This window comes from Apium graveolens, chromosome 9 (genome assembly GCF_009905375.1).
Source record: "Apium graveolens cultivar Ventura chromosome 9, ASM990537v1, whole genome shotgun sequence".
NCBI classification, from domain to species: domain Eukaryota; kingdom Viridiplantae; phylum Streptophyta; class Magnoliopsida; order Apiales; family Apiaceae; genus Apium; species Apium graveolens.
The window spans coordinates 17,627,519-17,641,951 of record NC_133655.1 but is presented as its reverse complement, the minus strand read 5'-3'; the positions used below and the strand labels follow the sequence as shown (position 1 = coordinate 17,641,951).

Below are 14,433 nucleotides of genomic sequence, written 5' to 3'. Positions count from 1 at the left end.
TTAATCTTCAAACTTACAATTTCTGATAATCGACGCGTAACCTCATATCTCCATTCTCTTTTCCATGACCGCTTTTGTGCACGGCGCAAAATACTCTTTATTTCATTATTCTTTTTACCTTTCTGAAGTTTTCCTTCACTTATTATCTCATCCCTATTAAGTTATACGATACCGGCTTTTGATATCAGCATGATTCTGTGCAGTCACTGACGAGAAATTCTTACCTCATTCCCTGAGGTAACCTTGGTAAATCATTTGTTCAAACCTCCGGGATTTCACTTTAATTTGAAAGAATTCTGACATGAGATTCATTGCAACTTTCTTCTTCAGCAGTTCGCAATCAATACCTTGGTCTAATCATTCCTGTTTACACGCATTCCTTAACTGAAATTCCATCTTTAATTATCGACATTCCACTTCATTTCCCAATCACTTCTGGCCCAACTGAAATTCATACCTTGCATAAATCTTGGATTCTTTTATAAAATTTCTTTATCATCCTTTTGATTCCACTTCCTGTCTTGATTAGTTCTTCATTTTTATTATTTATTATCTCTCTTAAACATAACGATTTCTTAGTAATATTACTCTGTTTATTATTGGATAAGTCATTTCTGCAGTTCCCACTGGAATGAAGCCTTTTATCCGTACTATCTAAATTCTTACTAATAGAATTATCGAATTTCCTCGGTAGCTAGTTTCTTAACCTTGCTTGGCGTATCACAAATCGCGTGTTTGACTTCTCTTCATTGATTATCATCTCTTTTCCTGAGTTCACATGCGGACTTCATCAATCCCCGTCGTTTATTGGATGCCTGAATTTGTGAGCTTTCCATTATTCTGCAGCAACTTCTATTCAACTGCCATTCAAAAGAAGTGTACATTCAAATATTTTATTAATTCGTCATTCAATATGGGTATACGCTCAAGTTCTTCCTGGAACGCTATTGCAGATGAAATATTTTCTTGGCTTTATCTCATACCTTCAGGTCTTGAAATATTCTTCTTACTAGCTTGAACCAATAACTTCTTATTCTTTTTATTCATCAAAAGAGCATATTCTTCTGGATCACACCTTGCACCTGATTACAATATCATCATGCTAATTGAACTAGGCCTTTTAATTTACGTTAACGTCATTACTTTCCAAATTTCTTATTGCTTTGATTTCGGAGCTGGAAATCATGTTAGAGCTTGACTCAATCTAATTGGAATCGATTTCCATTTAACTAACCATTAGTTGGCAAAGTGGTTCAATCAACTCCTTTAAATGATCACTTAAACCAAGTGATAACTAGTTAACTGGAATCAAAGACCAATTACATAAAGTCAGTTTGGTCATAACAACTTTCTCAAGAACCGAGATCACAATTATTTGGAATACTGACGAGAACGACAATATACTTCTTTGTTCTTAACTATAGGGTAATTTCTGAAAATTTAGGCAGCACTTTCCCCCCTACACTATTTACTACCAGTCGGACTCAAGCCGACACCATCAATCAACCAAGTCATCCACAATCATATACGTCCACTTCCATCAACCAAATCATCAATTCCCACAATTCACCTTTAATCAGCATCTAACTAGTATAGCATATCTCTTTTTAATTGGAATTGGATCTGAAACCCACAATGATTAATATAACCATACCTTTCTCAATTCTTTTTAGAATATTACGAATTGTCCTTGATGAATTTAAGGTTTGATTTCATGATTCTGTTAATTTATTTTTGACCATTATTAATCGGTTTATCTTTTAATAACTGCGCATGGTCTTCACTATTACCGTCACAATCTCGTAAAAACTCAACCGTTAGATTATTATTTCTTGAAAAATTTCACAATCGAGTCACCATTGCTTCATCTCTATTTATGGCTTCGCATCGAACTTCCGTTACTGACCCGGGTATGAGCATTGGATTCATCATCCCTTACTTACGCAAATTAGAAAATTTTACAATTTCTTGAAGAACACGTTCGAAGTTTGATTACATTTAAGATTTCTTCCATCTTGAGTCTTCACGAACAGTATCTTCCAGCGACGAAGGGATGTTTCACGTCGTAATTACATGTCTGGGTCATTGTTCGAAATTTCCTTGATCTTTGATTATCGTCCCGATACTTGTTTGCAGCGTCTGACGCACATAACTTTGCTTCCTTATTTTGTAATAAATGTACGATTCACTAACCATTCATTTCGCGTCGAAATCCTCTAGTTTGAAGTGTATTATTTATCAACTTGCAATCATATTCTTCTTTGACACGTAATTCTACCTATCGCACTGACTATTCTATTTCTTTTGGAATCGTCAAAGAACAGACTCGATGCAAGAGGAGAGTTTGTAAACATGATTTTGATTGAAAAACGGAATAAGGAATAACAATGCGACAACTGGTTGAAGGAAGAAAAATGAGTGAAGGATGAGACAACCATATTCGTACTCAAGATGGCCAGTCTTTCATACTATATGGCATACAGCACATGATTAGGTGGCGTCCCACCCGACTCTTCGTCATTTCGACAAAGCGTCATATCATAACACTGTGGTCTCAATCAGGAATCAATTGTTTGAGAAGAGAAACAATTCAGAAGGGACACAAGAATGTTCTTTCGTTTCTGCCTCATATGATTTATTAACAGAAGAAGCTCATACATATTCAAACTCGAGAAGAATATATGCTATCGTATTTAAAAGAAAGAATATCAATGCCGATCACCTTCCATGCTTCACTTACGTATGCCTTCAGGATCGTGCGGACATAGGTTTACGATTCAAGTCACATCACTGCTTTGAAATGCTTCCTGGAAATGCCTTCACATCAACTACTTCAATAATTTAATCTTAATCGCATCATTCCGAAGTTAAAATCACGGCTTCAGATTGCATCTATATAGTGTAAAATACCCATCGATCACGCAATGCCTCAATTTCGTCGATAATAATACGATTCTTCTCCAATCATCTGGAAGATTCTGCCATTTCCTTCAATCATCCTCCGTCCATTCGAATCACGAATCTCGTTAAATTTTAATAATTTTATAAACTGGATAAATAATATTTTAACATGTTGATTCAATTATTGATATTATTAAACCAAATTTACCTTTATTTTTCACAGAAAACTTTAAACCTTCTTCCTGCTGATGGGTCTATTTGGCCCTTGGAATAACTACACTGAGTCTAATTCCATTCTTCTTTTTAGATCATTTTCTGTTTATAATAACAAGAACATAAGTAGTAATTTGACAACCAATTTGTAAAACTCATTTCATGCAAAAATCTTCTGAAAGTTGATGAAGAAAATCTTTTCCGAAATCTAATTTTAAAGTTTTAAAAATCAAATATTTGGTCGTCATTACTATATAAGTTACTTGTTATCTTCCTGGTTTACCAATAAAATGTCTAATTAAAAGAATGTCCATATAAGGTCTCTCTACTTTGGTACTTCTTCCACTTTTCCTTGGATTATACATGCACTTATTAGCCGACGAAACTCCATTCACCGTTATATGCCATTTTATTCCTAACTTGGACCCAACGCTGACGTCTGCCATTGTCCTTCATATTCTTGTCATCATCCTTGACGTTATGCTTACAACCACGCACGCGATCGATGTTCTGTGTGTAGATAAGGTCGCATCTTCTTGCAAATCTTATCTATACCTAGTAAGTTAAATATCATTCCTCGCGCAGCTCCCGATAAGTGATAAGAATCTTCTCGCAATGGTGGTGCCTTCGAAATGCGCAACATCATTTCTTCATCAGCTTCCATCAACTGGTGGCCTTTGACGTGGAACTCGTCCTAACACCTAAGTTAAATCGTGGCTTCTCTTACACAAATTCTCACAAGAATAGATCGCATATTTTTCAAAACCATGTGAAAAGTAGGGTAACATACCCAGTCTCCGTCGATCCGTCGATTTCTCATTATTGTATGATCTGAGGTTTCAATATACCTATGATGTTGTGATATTCGCCTTACACTTTCTCATCAATCCTATCTTACCAACTCCTTATCGGATCTGCTAACCCTAATTCGCACTCAACTCAATTTGTCCTGAATATGTCTAGGGACTTTCCTATCTTGTACGACCTATCATGTCTATCCTACTCTCACCTATTCTTATTTCAGTGACCAATAACCTGCAGCTCTGATACCAAACTGTAACGCCCCAAATCCGGGGTCAAGATTTAGTGTTACTTAACCATTATTACATAAAGTAAAGAAATAAATAAATAACCCCTTGAGTCCGGATCTTTTACAGGTCATGGTATGAAACAAGAATCTAACCTTCTACAACTCACTTCAACTATAATACAAGTATATATACCTTTGAACTAATGCTCTTGTCACATTCTTCTAACACCTTCAACTTCTCGCAACGGAAACTTCTCTAACTTCTGCTGTCTATCAAAGCTATTCACTTTAATCCTTATCTGTTTCTGGCAGAAATAAGAATTGACAAAGCAAGAGTGAGCCAAAAATGCCCAGCAAGTATATATTTTGAGTTTCAAGCATTAAAATCAAAGAAAACTTCCGGATAAAATCTCTGAAATATTTTAAAGAACGAAACACGAAATCATTTAAAGGATATACTTTATCAACTTAAAATCAATTTGATTTGCATTGCTATAAATCACATAGGACTTAATGACATTTTATAAGAACTTCAGAGATCGCGTGTTTTCAAAATAGCTTCTGGTAACACTTCATACTTGAGCAACGAATGCAATAACTATTCATAGAACGACGTTCAAGAAATTCCTAACTATTCAGTATCCATCATTATCGACTAAGTTTCCATAGACTTATCCTGCTAAACCAGCCTGATAAGGATGGGTTGAATAATTAAGAAGATCTCAATTCATTCAAGATTCTAACTATCACTGAGTAACTAATGCTGCAGCAACAATCTGAACCTCGAATTTATTTTGAAACATTGTAATTTTTCCGAAACTGAGTGCTAAGAAAGAATAACTTTAATTCATAATCACATTTTTCTTTCAAGAAGGAATGCCATTAATGGCGAACAACAATAAATTGGACTGAACACTAGAAACCAACATATGCACTATAACCTGCTGATCAGTCAGGAGATAGTGCGGATCTATACCCAACTGCATAGACCCAACCAACATATGGGGCACCCAGGCAACTATGGCCTAAAGGGTCCGGTCCATCTCCGGCCCATAGGATCCAGCTCATCACTGGCCCTCATAATAATCATCCAGCCCGTAGAGTATTTTGATATCAAATCATTCTGATTTCAAAACATCCCAAATTAGGGTTCGCAAATAACCCGAACGAATGGGTATTTGCTCAAGAGAGCAATCGAATTATAGGAACAAGAATTTAAAAGAACTGGCATAATAAGAGTAATTGCAGCGAAATATAAAACAGTTAACTATTCTGAACTTAGAATAGGAGAGAATAAATATTTGCAGTATTTAAGGAGAAAGGTTAGGAATACTTGCCTCAATAAGCTTTAGCCGTTATTATTGGTTGACTTTGGTTCGACTTTGTCGTCCACCTGCTATTCTATTCTCAATACGATCCCAACATTCAGACCCTTTGGTTTGAACTTCGTTGATTTCGATGTCTAATTTTCTAGATCATTCCTAGTCTGATGTCACGTCTCGGGTCTTCCGTCTAAAACCTATAGGGTTGAAATACCCTAATTCAGATAACCGCTTAAACTTAACATCAAATTGTCATCCTATTCTACCCATACGATTTCATAACCGAATTCATATTTTTATGTATTATCGAAATACTCATAGCAGTTATGGTTCACATCTTCGAAATTCAGTTCGGTATTTATTTTCAGAAAATACGTATACTCGTCGTTTTGAAAACAGGGTAATCGATTATTTATAAATTATCTTGTCTTAATCGCAGTCCAGTTCATATAATATAATTGTATATGATTATTCGACGTCTCCGATAATTATAGGTTACGTTCCCGTATTTTCGGAATTAATTTCCCGAAAATCGGGCAGCGTTTCCTTTGTTTATCGGCCTACCCGTCGAAATCAAATCGACGTCCATCCACAACAACAATCCAATCACAACAACAATCACAACATAATTTAATCCACAATCCAATTACCAAGTCCCAAACTCCGATTCGCTTAATTATTAATACTATTTGTATTTTGCATTTTCATTCGTATTTTTATTTTATTCCCATTTTCGTTTCACAACTAATTTACCAACTATTTTTATTTAATTAATAACGTAGGACTCAGATAGAAATCATCATCGCCCACCGTCGGCTCGCCGAGGCTCATCGCCGACGGCGGTAAAATTTTGCGGGTACCCGATAAATTCTCGGGTTTCCAACGCAAAACTTCACCGATTAATTTTAATAATTCCGCAACAATTCTTTTATTTCACGAATTGCCATCAAATAATTTCTGCAGAAAATTAAAATAAAATTATAATTAATAACGGTTTCAATTTGACACAGGAGCACGCGCGCAACGCGCGTAGGCAACATCACACAATCGGAACAACAGAGACACAATCGGAAAGCCACAGAAGTCAGGCAACAGTTTCACCATCAACACACACTGAGTTCACACACACATGCACACAACACACACACGGTACATAGAACACACACACAGCTTGCACACACTGCATATATATATATACACGCATAATATATACGAATACACGCAGCAAAAGCCAACAGAAACCGGGCAATTACCGGAGAACAGAACCACAGACCGGAAACATAGGGCGGTGCCAGAACTCACCAAAAAGGAGAGAAAAAAAAACGGGAACTAAAAAGGGAATCATGGAGAAGGAAGAGACACAAGGAGGACAGCAAGAGAAGAGAGATTTTTGAGAGAGAATGAGAGAATTGAAAGAGACCAGAGTGGAGAGGGAGGAGAGAAACGAGAGATTAAGGATGAGGTTGAGGGAAAGGCGGTGGGGGGTGCAGGGATGATTTGGGGGCTTTTTATTTTTTTATTTTTTTTTCCTTTCTTGTTATAATTATCCTGACTCGTACCGCACTTACTGATTTCAACGAATAATTTACGAGTAGGAACAACCCAAAAATTTATCAGAACAGATTTAAAATTCTCAATATAATTTAAAACTAATATTCTAAATTTTCATGATTTTTAAACCATTTTTAACTTGCCAATCATATCCGCATTTTAACGAATTAACGAATAAATGCGGGAGTGAATAAAAGCCAGAAAATTACCGGAATAATTTTAAAATTCTCGAAATATTCCAAACTTAATAAAATATGTATCTCAAGATTTTTGAAGCATTCTGGAATTAAATACTGATTTTACAATTAAATAAAATCAGGAAATCATTTAAAATTAAATAATTAATAAAATATTGATTTCTAAATTTTATAAACCCCTAAAAATAATAAATAAAATTTTAAAACAATAAAATAATTTTAGAGACAATTTTAGCATTTTTAAGAATAAATATTCAATAAAATCGCTTTAAAATGAATTAAATGCATACAACTCGATAATTTATTATAAAATTAATCTTCGCGTCCAACAATTCACAAACAATTGATAATACAGCAACACATAGCTGACAGAACCATCACATATTTTATTTATTTAATAATTTGATAATTACATTTACAGATCGGTTCCGAAAATAGGTTACTTAGCCGCTAAGTAACTGAAAAGACGATACCATTTTAATACCAGAATTAGATAATTATCAAAACAGAGCTTCCTATAAAATTCTTTATACGAAATTAAGGTAATAATGTCTCGCCTTTTGAGAATAAGGGTTCTTATCGATATATAAAATGATTTGCGTATCGAAAATTTCATACCGGTACTCCTACAGATCAAATCGTAACCCGGATCGAAAAAGTTAAAACACGGAAAATGTTCGGAATTACCAGATTAGGTTAGGAAGGAGTTTTCGGAAGAGTTTCGGGTTGTAAAAACGCAAAAACGATTGAAGTCGGACGATTCCCGGCTTTATAAAATAATTTTTTATAATTAATCAGAAAATAATTAATAATTCATAAATCATCATAACATCATTTAACATTCCAAAAATTTTCCACAAAAATACCTTAATTATCTATGTTTTATTCTGCACATATTAAAATTAACATACTCGCATCTTATTACATACGAACATCCAAATATTAGTATCAAACACCAAATAATTCACCAAAATTCATATAATATTCACATAATAATCATATATTGATATAAATAATTACACGATATTTCCCGGATGTTACACCAGATGAGCTTGAAGAATTGCCTTGGTACCAGCATCTGTAGTCTCCTGAAGGGCCTTTTGAATTATCATGACTTGTCTGACTAAAGTGACACCAAACTCTCCTGGTGTGGATGCTTTTGCCCATGCCCATTCAGGAAGATCTGGAACAGAACTTGGGCCTGCTACTCCCCCTAAGTTCATGCTCTCATCCAAAGAATCAGAGTCATCATCATTAGAATTTACTCCAAATTCTTCAGATGGCTCACCAGCTTGAGAAGGCAGCTTGTTAACAGCAGCTTTGTCTCTGAGAAGAGATTCTGAAGTGTGTACAATGTTTAATGTCTGTTCTGCCTCCACATTGCCCTGAGCAGCCAATAATTGATAGGCTGAAACAGGATGAGTAAAAGTGTCAGCATCCAAGGAAATGTTATCAATTACAGCTTTGTAATGTTGCTGAAATTGTCTTTCCTTTTCTGCATCATCCACTTTCATTGACTCACTAGCAATGGCTGGATCCACCCTTATAGCTTCTATACCTGCCTTTCTCTCATTTTCTCTATTTTCTTGCATCAGGGGCTCCCCATGGCTCACACACACCCTCACCCTCACCTTCTACGGTGGCACTCCCCTCACTTACTTTTGTCATGCTGGAAGAAATAGCATGCATATGGTGACTCTCAACCTCTCCTTTTGCCTGGGAGCAACCCAACCTCTCACTCAAAAGATCACTCCCTTCCCTCAAACCTAAAAGTGATTGTACAGTAACCATGTCCTCTACAGTTAAAATTGTTTCTGTTAAGTGTGTAGAGACCATCAACGGATAGGGAGTATCCGTTGAAGTGGAAACTGATGGTATCAACGGATAACTGCTGTTAAGCTTATCCGTTGAAGAACAACCACTTGTCAACGGATGAGAGATATCCGTTGAAGAAGGAAAATATGTAGATATAGAAAGTGACATAATTGTTGAATCTGTGTGAATTGATTTTAAATGTGGTGACACGGATTCTTCAACTACATCTGAAAGAATTGGCTGATGATCCAACAAATCATCTAAAAGATGATGATCATCAGGTTTTAAGTGGGGCTCCTCCCTGAGTTTTAATGAGGGAGAATCAGGAATTGATGTGAATATCATATCCACATCCAGAGAGGGTGATGGAGAGTTTGATGATTGGTGTGTTTTTATTATGAGAGAATGGGGTTGTGACTCCACATTTGCTGGAATCACATCCAGCTGAATTTGAGAAGGCTCAGATACAGGTGGATGTATATGTGCTGTGTGTGCCCCTTGTGTGGAAACTAGGGTCTTGGCCTTCTTCTTCCTTGAAAAGGCTTTAATTGGTGAATGTGTGGCTTTAGTGTCCCTCCCTCTTTTGGTCTGTGTCCCTGGTTGGGGACTATTTTCAATAGTTGCACCCTTTTGGGAGGATGCAACTAAGGATGTGTTAGACTCCTTTTGAACCACCACAGTCTTTTGAGAGACTGTGGCTTAGCTGGCTTGGGTACCACTCACCTCTCCCACCTTATCCTGGGGGGTTTCTTGATGTTCACCCCTCCCCTCACCACTCACACCCTGTTCACTCCCTTCAGGGTTTATGGTTGTTGTTACAACTGTTGTCTTTTGAGAAACAACAGATGTAGTTTTCTTTGTCTTGAGTTTTGAAACTTTAGTTTTGGTGGCTTTGGTAGGAACCTGTTTGGACAAAGACACAGATTCCATGGCCACACTAGAAGGCAAGGAAATAATGGGGTTGGAAATAGTAGGAGTTATAGAAGTGTTTACCTCACTTACCTGTGGTGCATTCATGATTGACAAATATACCAATGGCACCTGGCTGTTGAGGTTCATTCTCAAAAGGTCTGCAAGGACCCTTTTCTCTTGTGCCCAGCATTTGAGTTTATTATTCTCATTTGATATAACCAATCCTTCAGCAACATGGTTAGCCAATAACATAAAGAATCTAGCATAGTAGATGTTATGTGGTCTATTAGCTTTGTTACTTAATCTGGAACCTAATCTAGCATGACACAGTTGCTAAAATTAAAGTACCTATCGGAAACTAGCATATAAAGCATATTAACAAGAGATGAAGTTATGGCATCAAAATTGCTAATCTTCCCAGAGAAAACCTTAATAAAGGCATCTCCAAGAAAACTCCATTCTTTCCTAAGGCCTTTCCTTCTAATGTTACCTAAACTAGCAGAATCAAAAGCATAGCCTATGGAATCTAACATAGCAGATACATCTTTATCAGTGTGTGGTGTTATGGCATTATTCTCAGGAAACTTAAAGCAAGACTGTATATCATCACAGTTAATGCAATAATCCTTACCTTTGAGAGAGAAGGCAATAGTCATATATATGGAGTTGAACTCTGTAGTTGTCCAAATCTCCTCAATCACCTCACAGTAGATGGTTGGGGCTTCCAGCATTGCATAGCTCAGTTTGCAGTTTTTGATGAAGTCCATCATCTTGTGATAATCAGAATGGGCTTCATTCTTTTCAACCAAGGCTACGAAATTATTCTTTTCATAAATAAATCCTGTTTGAGACATAATTTTGACTACTGGTGCCATTGTTGTGAGTAGAGGTTGCAGAGAAAAACTTGAGAATTTTGGGAGAGAAGGAGAATGAAAATTGCAAGAAAGCGTAAAGTGAAAATAAGAGTTCAATGGGCTTTTATACTTTCTTGAATTAAAACGTAAATAAAATGATAATTTTAAGTAAATTACAGCTGTTCAAGAATAAATAAAACTGTAGAAATTCTAAACTGCCTTTAAAACAAATACATACAACAGTGTATATCTGTATTAACGGTTACGTAAAGAAATCAACGGCTGTGACTTACTGAAAGTAACTGATGTGACACTTCAATGGATAAGGTAAATAGTTATCCGTTGATGACCAACACTATTTTATCCGTTGAGGGATAAAATTACCAGGAATGTATTTGTCTTTCAACGGATAATGATCATCCGTTGATAGAACAATTTTGGCTTTCAACGGATAGGGAATATCCGTTGATAGAATAAGTTTTTACTTGAAGCCAACTTTGTTCTTGCAGCAAATTCATTTCAGGCTCCAATGCAGATTATATAGAGGAGATAAATTTATGAATAATTAAGCATACCTAGCTCACTTACTAATCTTGTGAATGTTGATTCATCAAGTGGCTTGGTAAATATGTCTGCAATCTGCTTTTCACTTGGAACAAAATGAAGTTCCACTGTACCTTTCATCACATGTTCCCTAATGAAGTGGTACTTGATATCAATGTGCTTGGTTCTTGAGTGCTGCACTGAATTTTCAGTAATGGCAATGGCACTTGTGTTGTCACAGAATATTAGAATTTTGTCAACAGTCAAACCATAGTCAAATAGTTGATTCCTCATCCATAGTATCTGTGCACAGCAACTACCAGCAGCAATGTACTCAGCTTCAGCTGTTGATGTAGAAACATAATTTTGCTTCTTGCTGAACCATGACACAAGCTTGTTCCCTAGAAATTGACAGGTGCCATTTGTGCTTTTCCTGTCTATTTTACAGCCTGCATAATCTGCATCTGAGTAGCCAATTAGATCAAAACCAGACTCTCTAGGGTACCAAATTCCTAAATTTGGAGTCCCTTTGAGATATCTGAAGATTCTTTTAATAGCCACTAAGTGAGATTCTTTAGGGTCAGCTTGAAATCTAGCACAGAGACATGTAGAAAACATTATATCAGGTCTACTAGTAGTTAAATATAAAAGTGAGCCAACCATGCCTCTATAACTTGAAATATCCACAGACTTTTTAGCCTTGTTTAATTCAAGCTTGGTGGCAGTGGCCATGGGAGTTTTTGCAGATGAACAATCCATTAAGTTAAACTTCTTTAAAAGATCATAAATGTATTTAGTTTGACTAATGAAAATTCCATCACTAACTTGTTTAACTTGTAAACCAAGAAAATAAGTTAGCTCTCCCATCATGCTCATTTCATATTTACTTTGCATTAACTTAGCAAACTTTTTACAAAGCTTATCATCTGTAGATCCAAATATAATATCATCTACATAAATTTGAACAAGTATTTTAGATCCATTAACATTTCTAAAGAAGAGAGTTTTGTCAACAGTACCTCTTGTGAAATGATTATCTAGAAGGAATTTTAACAAAGTCTCATACCAGGCTCTAGGTGCTTGCTTTAGTCCATAGAGTGCTTTCAACAGATAATACACATAGTCTGGAAAGTTTGGATCTTCAAATCCTGGAGGTTGGCTTACATAAACTTCTTCCTCCAATTCCCCATTTAGAAATGCACTCTTGACATCCATTTGATAGACTTTGAAATTGGCATGAGCTGCATAGGCTAGAAAGATTCTGATGGCCTCAAGTCTGGCAACTGGAGCAAATGTTTCATCAAAATCTATTCCTTCTTGTTGAGAATAACCTTTAGCAACCAATCTGGCTTTATTCCTTATGACAATGCCATTTTCATCCATCTTGTTTCTGAATACCCATTTTGTGTCAATAGAACTCTTGTTCTTTGGCTTGGGTACCAGCTTCCATACTTTGTTCCTTTCAAATTGGTTTAGCTCATCTTGCATTGCTAAAACCCAATCTGGATCCAATAGAGCTTCTTCCACCCTCTTAGGTTCCTCCTGTGATAGAAAGCTACTATACAGACATTCATCTTGAGTAGCCCTTCTAGTTTGCACTTTAGATGTAGCATCACCAATGATCAGTTCAAAAGGGTGATTCTTGGTCCATTTCCTTTGAGGTGGTAGATTAGCTCTAGATGAGGTTGCCTCAGTATTGTCATGATGTGAGATATAATGTTGATTGGTTGAAACTCCCCCTGAATTGCTGATCCTTTGAAAGGAATTGGGAGCTTTATCAACTGATGAAGTGAATTGATTATCCGTTGACAGACTGTGATCAACGGATGCTTCATTATGAACTTTAACGGATGATGCACTTTGTCTTTCAACGGATGCTGCATTGCTTCTTTCAACGGAAGCTGAATTATGACTTTCAACGGATGTAGCATTCTGTGCATTATCCAAAGGCAGATTCTGAATTCTTCTTGAGATGCCTTCTTCATCATTCTCATCTTCACTATCATCACAATATATCTCAATGTTGTCAAATTTGAGTCCTTCATGATGTCCCTCATCTGTTAGTCCATCAATCTTTTTATCATCAAACACAACATGCACAGATTCCATGACAATGTTGGTTCTTAGATTGTAGACCCTATAAGATTTTCCAGCAGAATAACCAACAAATATTCCTTCATCAGCCTTTGCATCAAACTTCCCTTTGTCATCAGATTGATTCCTTAAGATATAACATTTACAACCAAAGACATGCAGAAAGTTTAAAGTTGGTTTTCTTCTCTTGAATAATTGATAGAGAGTCATGCCTTTTGCTTGATTGATTAGAGAAATATTCTAAGTGTAACATGCACAGTTAACAGCCTCAGCCCAAAAGTAAGTTGGGAGTTTTAACTCTTCAAGCATTGTCCTTGCAGCCTCAATTAGTGATCTGTTCTTCCTTTCCACCACACCATTTTATTGTGGGGTCCTTGGAGCTGAGAACTCATGCATGATCCCATTTTCTTCACAGAACAACTTCATGGTTGAATTCTTGAACTCAGTTCCATTGTCACTCCTAATATTCCTTACTTTGAAATCAGGATGATTGTTGACTTGCTTGATATGATTGATAATGATTTCACTAGCTTCATCCTTTGATCCAAGAAAATAGACCCATGAAAACTTTGAGAAATCATCTACAATCACTAGGCAATATCTTTTTCTTGAAATTGACAATACATTGACTGGTCCAAAAAGATCCATGTGTAGCAGTTGTAATGGTTCATCAATTGCAGATTCAAGCTTCTTACTGAATGATACTTTCTTTTGCTTTCCTTTCTGACAAGCATCACACAGTCCATCCCTTGTGAATTCCACTAGAGGCATTCCTCTAACTAAGTCATTTTTGACTAGATCATTCATTGTCTTGAAATTCAAATGGGACAGCTTCTTGTGCCATAGCCAACTTTCAACTGCACTTGCTTTGCTGAAAAGACAAGTAATGGATTTTGCATCTGTAGAGTTGAAATCAGCTAGGTACACATTTCCTTTTCTAACTCCAGTTAGAACCACTTTATTGTCCTTTTTACTTGTGACAATACAGGCTTCAGAATTGA

General features: G+C 36.2%; 1 pseudogene; it reads left to right on the top strand.

Moving 5' to 3' along the window:
- The window catches only part of LOC141685066 (feruloyl CoA ortho-hydroxylase F6H1-2-like), a 74,955-nt pseudogene that overhangs the window by 16,958 nt on the left and 43,564 nt on the right, over positions 1-14,433 (top strand).